Genomic DNA, 6,399 nt, shown 5'->3' on the forward strand with positions numbered 1-6,399 from the left:
TCCATGGGATCTCCCAGGCAAGAGTACTGGAGTCGGTTGCCATTGCCTTCTCCGTATTTGTGTCTAATCCCAGCCCAATTCCCCACCTCTTCTCCCTCTTCATTCCCCCCAGCACGACCCACTGAGCTTTATACATAGTTAGCACGCAATCCCCTGGAGAAGGAAATGGCAACCCACTCCAGTATTCTTGCCTGGAGAATCCCATGAACAGAGGAGCCTGGTGGACTACAGTCCATGCAGTCACAAAGAGACAGACGCGAATGAGTGACTAACACACACACACAGTGACTGACACACACCAAACATGTCTGCTGAATTGGATCACTGCACTTCCCGTGTGCTTTGCAGTTCTAGATACTTTGTGTGTTAGTTGCTCAGTCAGGTCGAACTCTTTGTGACCCCTGGAGCCTGCCAGGCTCCTCTGTCTAAGGGATTCTCCAGGCAAGAATACTGGAGTGGGTTGCCATTTCCTTCTCCAGAGGATCTTCCCAACCCAGAGATCGAACCCAAGTCTCCTGCATTGCAGGCAGATTCCTTACCAACTGAGTTACCAGGGAAGCCTTTGAATAATATACCTAGAAATGTGTGTGTGTGTGTTAGTCTCTCAGTCATGTCACTTCAGAGTAGACAGGTTTTTCATAATTGAAAGGTTGAAGCCAGGCAAGGTCTTACGTTGAGAAGGAACATCCTCTGAGCCTTGGTTTTAGAAGATGAATTTGCCTGCAGTGAGGAGGGTGAGCTGCACAGAGAGGAGGGCCTTTCTCTCCAGCTGTTTCCCCCTGACTCCTCCTCATCTTCACAGGCTTCCCCACCTGACCACAGCCTCTCTCTCTCTCCTTCCATGAATTACCCCTTCCTGCCTTCACTTTTCCTTCTCTGCACCCCCATTCTGCCCTCCCTTCTCTCAACCCCCCCTTTCCTAGAACATCTGTAAGCAATTGTCTTATGGGGGGGGAGAGCTCTTCCCAGCCAGCTGTGGGGGTGTGGCCAGCCTGGCAGGCTGGGTGTGAGGGTGTGGCCTGGAGGGAGGGCTGGTCTCCAGGAGGTAAAAGCTTAGAGCACCATTCCACCTTCCCCTCCCCCAGCCACTCGGCTCTCCACCGAAACCCCAAACTTTTCCTTCTTTCCCTGTCAATCTACCGCACGTTCCTCCTCCATCTTTGATCCTGAAGTCCCTAGCCATGCCCCCGACCCCACTTCTGTCATCTGGGACCAGATCTAGTCAAACCTAGACCAGAGAGGAGTCCAGGGCCCAACCTCTGAGCAGCTGGACAGCTATTGAAAGGGATCTAAGGCAAAAGGTCAGGGAGCTCCTCCCTTTGGCTTCTGCTTTGAGGTCCAATCTAAGGTTGAAGCCAGAGGTGAGAAGAGGTAGAGGCTGAAAGTGGGTAGTCCATTAGACCTTTGCTGCAGGTAATTTAGGAAGCCCCCTCCCCAAATATGACTGAGTGTTAGTTGCTCACTCATGTCCAACACTTTGTGACCCCATGGACTGTAGCCCACCAAGCTCTTCTGTTCATGGGATTCTCTAGGCAAGAATACTGGAGTGGGTAGTCATTCGCTTCTTCAGGGGATCTTTCAGACCCAGAGATAGAACCCAGTTCTCCTGCATTGCGAGCAGATTCTTTACCATCTGAGCCACCAGGGAAGTCCCAAAATACATATTAAAAATATATAATTACATTTATATATACATGTACAGTTTGGCCACGCCACACAGCAGGAACGTGGGATCTTAGTTCCCCAACCAGGGATAGAACTCGAATTCCCTGCATTGGAAGCACAGAGCCTCAACCACCAGACCACCAGGGAAGTCCATGAGAAGTCTGATATTTTTTTATATGTCAGACTAATAAACTGTATCCACCACTACCTTCTATTATATTGATATCTCAACTCAATAAGCCACAACCTTGAAGTCCAGAGGTTGTTTAAAAAAAAAAAAAAACTCTGTGTTTTTTTTTTTTTAATCTTCTAAGGCTTGGTTCCCCCTCCAGCTGCGGCTGTGACCGAGGGACCGTGCAGAGGAGCTCTCCCTGTCACTGAGCTCCTGAATCTCAGCCCCAGAGGCTTCTCATTGTCCCCTTGGGGCTGACATCTGGGAACACCTAGATGCCTCGAAGGGATCGATGTATATCCCCACTTACCCCCTAATTCAGCACCCCAACATGTTACATGTCCCTGAAGAGAAAGGCCAGGGGATGACCTATTCTTAGCCCTGTACACAATCCCTGGCAAACAAATGTGCTCATTACAAGGTGATGATGGACAGGGAGGAATTTGGAGCCAAGGAAGGAGTGTGTTTGTGTTTGTTTGCGGGTGGAGGAGTGAGACGTGCCAGAAGTCCAGAGAAGTCATGGGGAGGACTTGGGCCTTTTCATGAAAAGCAAGAAGGAGGACATGCCAACCCCCATCCCCAGCCCGACACCACAGTCAATTTACTGTGTGTTTAAGGACAGATGGCATACCTATGCTGTACACACACACACAGATTCCAAATTGATCAGAGATGCCATCATTGCTATTATCTTTTTTTTTTTTTTGGCCTTGCTACAAGGCTTTTGGATTCTTAGGTCCCCAACCTGGCCTCTTGGCAGTGAAAGCACAGAGTCCTAGCCACTGGCCCACCAGGGAATTCCCACTGTCACCTTTATAGAGCCAGAAAGAACCAAAGCAGGTGAAATAGTATTTCTGCATCTTGGGTGCAATCTCTGGCCCTCTTGCCTTCCTCCCAGCCCTTCCAATGCCTGAACTTCCTGTCTGAGATTGGTCATCCTTCCCAAGAGAGGGCTAGAAATGACAGGCAAAGCGTGGGGTGGGAGGGAATGCCTGGCTCATCCTCAGCTCCTCACAGCCCCAGTCGGGTGTGCAGTGGGAATCCTGGTGTTCCAGGTCCCTCCCTGATGGGCTCCAGATGTGCTTACATCTGGGAAGGCCATCCCAGGAAGCTGACTCTCCCGCCCACTGCTCCCACCCCGGATGGCTCTCTCCTCCAGCTCCCAGGCCCTTGAGCCCAGAAGCTCCAGACACTCCTCTCTTCTTTAAAGGTAGGCAACACAGGGGAGAAAAAGGATGGAAAATAATGGGGGTGGGGTGGGTGAGCAAATAAAATGAGGCCACTGTTTAGGACACCCCAGAGAATCTTATTTCCCTTTTAACTTCCTATGTGAAGTTGCTACATTTTGCTGTTGCCTTAAAAAAAAAAAAAAAAGCGAAAAAGTAGAATAGAAAAACTGAAGGTTTGGAAAAGAAGACACTAGCTCGAATGATGGAAATTCCTTCCTGTTAATCTGCTTGTCCTGGACCCCTGGGTCTTGTACTTTTTTTACCCCAGTGTTCCCTTAGCCCTGCCCTTTTCCCTCAATGCCCTTCCCCTAATCCTTGTCCCTCTGTCCCTCCCAAACCTAGCCTAGCCTGGAAAAATCCCCAGTTTGGTCCCTAATGGAAATACCTGAGTGCAATCTTAAGCCCTAGGTTCAGAGCCCTAGAGCAAGAGAATTCGAGCATCCCAGGACTGGTCTTGTCCCCAGGATGTCTAGCAAACATCCTTCATCCACCCCTCCAGTGCTCTGAGCAAAGTGGGGGTAGTAAGGGTAGTCTGGGTTTATTTTAGGTCGGGACATGGGGGAGGTGTTGCTCTCTGGATCAGACAGGGAGCGGGGATGGTGGGTGGTGACTCACAGATGATGGAGCCATCAGTTCCCCTAAGCAGAGACCTGAGTCAGGGTGGTGACGGAGCCTGAGGGTTCATATAGTCGGATCCTTTACTTTCTGATTTCTCTTGGACACACATACAGTGCAATACTCCAATTTTTTTTTTTTTTTGGTCTCGATGCAAGATCTGAGTTCCCCAACCAGGGATTGAACCCATGCCCCCTTGAAGTGGAAGCCCAGAGTCCTAACCACTGGACCACCTGGGAATTCCCTCAGCGCTCCATCATTAGCAGCATCCAGACTCAGACTCCTAGGATAACCAGGATCCTACTCTGTTTCCCGAGATACCCTCCTCCCACCATAGCTCCATACTCTGTATACCTATCCTTCCTTCCTTCCCCTCTGAGAGAACAAACTCCCTCTCATCCCCCCACCATGGGACAGGAGAAAAAGGCCCCAAGAGACACAAACCCAATAAGCAACTCTGATCCTTTGGTCCATTGAACTCTTCCCACTCTTTTTTGTATCCTATCACACTGAGAACATTAGATTTGTAACATCCCCAGAGTAAGTGAGAGAAGTTGCCCTGGCCAGAAGCCAGCAGCCTGGGGTCTCTGGTGGTCCCAGCTCTTTCCAGGCTGCAAGGCCTAAGAAGGTTGATACCTGCCTCAACACGCCGGCAGCCTATCTGTGCGCACTACCGGAAATATCTCACTCCATCCATGCCACCCAACCAGGCTTCTTACAGGCTCCATGAGGCTCAAGATTATTCCCTGAAACCAGGATATCCAGCCTCCATGCACTCAGAATTTCCAGGCAATTTGTGAACCTAGAAGAAGCAACCCAAGTCTTTCCCCCAGAGAAATCACACACACACACACACACACACACACACACACACACACACACACACACACACTCTTCCATCCAGTTTCAGAGGATCAGTGAATTGTATATCATCCTATCTTAAAGGTCTCTGCTCCAAAATCTTCCCCCTATAGAAAATCAGCTCAGTTTAATTTTCCAGTCTTTTTAAAAATTATTTATTTTTGGCTGTGCTGGGTCTTCATTGCTGCATGCAGGCTTTTTCTAGCAGCAGCAAGTGGGGGAGCTACTCTCTAGCTGCAGGCTTCTCACTGTGGTGTCTTCCCTTGTTGCAGAGCAGGGCTCTCAGTCGGTGTTCAGGGCCTTTGATAACTGAGGTGAGAGGGCTCAGTAGTTGTGGCTCCGGGGCTTAGTTGCCCAGAGGCATGTGGAATCGTCCCAGATCAGGGATCGAACCTGTGTCCCCAACATTAGCAGGCAGATTCTTAACCCCTGGACCACCAGGGAAGTCCCAGCCCAGTTTAGAGGACTAAACTAACAGTGCTGTGGGAAAAGCAAAGACTTTGGGATCAGTTGGGGTGAAATTTGGATTTGGCCCCTTTCTTTCTGTTGCTCTTGTCTTAGTCACTTCACTCTCTGAGCCTCGGTTTTGTAATAATAAAGCGGGGACCCTAATACCTCCAGTGCTGGATAGTTCAGAAGATGAAAAGGGATAAAAGCAGTTTAAAGGTCAAGCCCGAGGCCAGGCATATAGCATATGCTAAATAAACTGTTAATAGTCCTCACCTGTCTTCTCCCACCCTATTGAAACTTAGCATGGCTCCTAGCTCTAAAACTTTCACCTCTTTCCTAAACCCCTCTGTGGAAATGCAGTCTTCCTGGTTCTAAGCTCCAGCCTTCAGGGCAGGCAGGCTGGTGACAGCAGGAGTCTGGTGAGTGTCCTGTCCTTGCCCTTCACCCTCTCTGCCCTTCTGTCAAGCAAACCGTGATTAATAATAATCAGTCATCACAGCAAATCATTCTTGCTGAGCAATGAAGGGACAGAGGGTACCAGGGAGGTCAGATTTGAGAGAGGAAACAGAGACACCTGGAGACACACCGTCTGGTCAGACACAAGCTGAGAGATACACAGAGAAAAAGCTGACATGAGCTAGAGCATTTAGCGGGCAGTGGGCTAAGAGGAGACAGCATTGGATTTAGAGTCTAAACACTTAGGTTCTAGACTCACCACTAACTCACTGGCTAGCCACATGACCTTGGACAAGTCTCTTAATTTCTCTACACCCATTTCCTCTTCTGAAGGAGAGAGTTGGGCTGATGACCCCTAGGAAACCCCTCTTGGCTGAACTTTCTAAGCAAGCTACCAGACCTGGAGGGCTACGCTGAAGCAGCTCTAACTAGGAGGGGACCCCAAGTGCAGGCCTGACCCAGGGCAGAGGAAGGGAGGGCCAGGCAGAGACAGGCATGGTGCGAGGAAAGGCAGGAGGTGTTGGGGCCACTGGGAGAGGACTTATAAGGGCAGACAGAGCCAAGAGAGGAGGGATATTGGGGAGAGGAGAAAAGCCAGCCAGAGAATGACTAAGGGGCTCCCGGAGTAAACAGGAGCAGGGAATGGCCAGGGAGGGGGCCTGTTTGACTTGGCCAAGCTGGGGGGGTGGAGTGGGGAGGAGGACTGGGGCAGGACGCTATGTCCCCTGTCCCTCACCAAGGCTCCTGGGAGGAGCTGAGTCACACACCTCCCTCCCTGTACCCCTCCCTGCCCCCACCCCAAGCTCCCAGACCCTGGGAAAATCTAGAGAGCTTATGCCTGGTTGAAAAAGGAATGAGCTGGGTTCACACACACGTGCTCTGCTGGGTTATACAGGAGTCGGGCTTCATCGTGTCTCCTCCCAGAGAGGGTCTCAGCCCTCGGCTTGAGTA

The sequence above is a fragment of the Capra hircus genome, chromosome 5, assembly GCF_001704415.2.
Source record: "Capra hircus breed San Clemente chromosome 5, ASM170441v1, whole genome shotgun sequence".
Taxonomy (NCBI): domain Eukaryota; kingdom Metazoa; phylum Chordata; class Mammalia; order Artiodactyla; family Bovidae; genus Capra; species Capra hircus.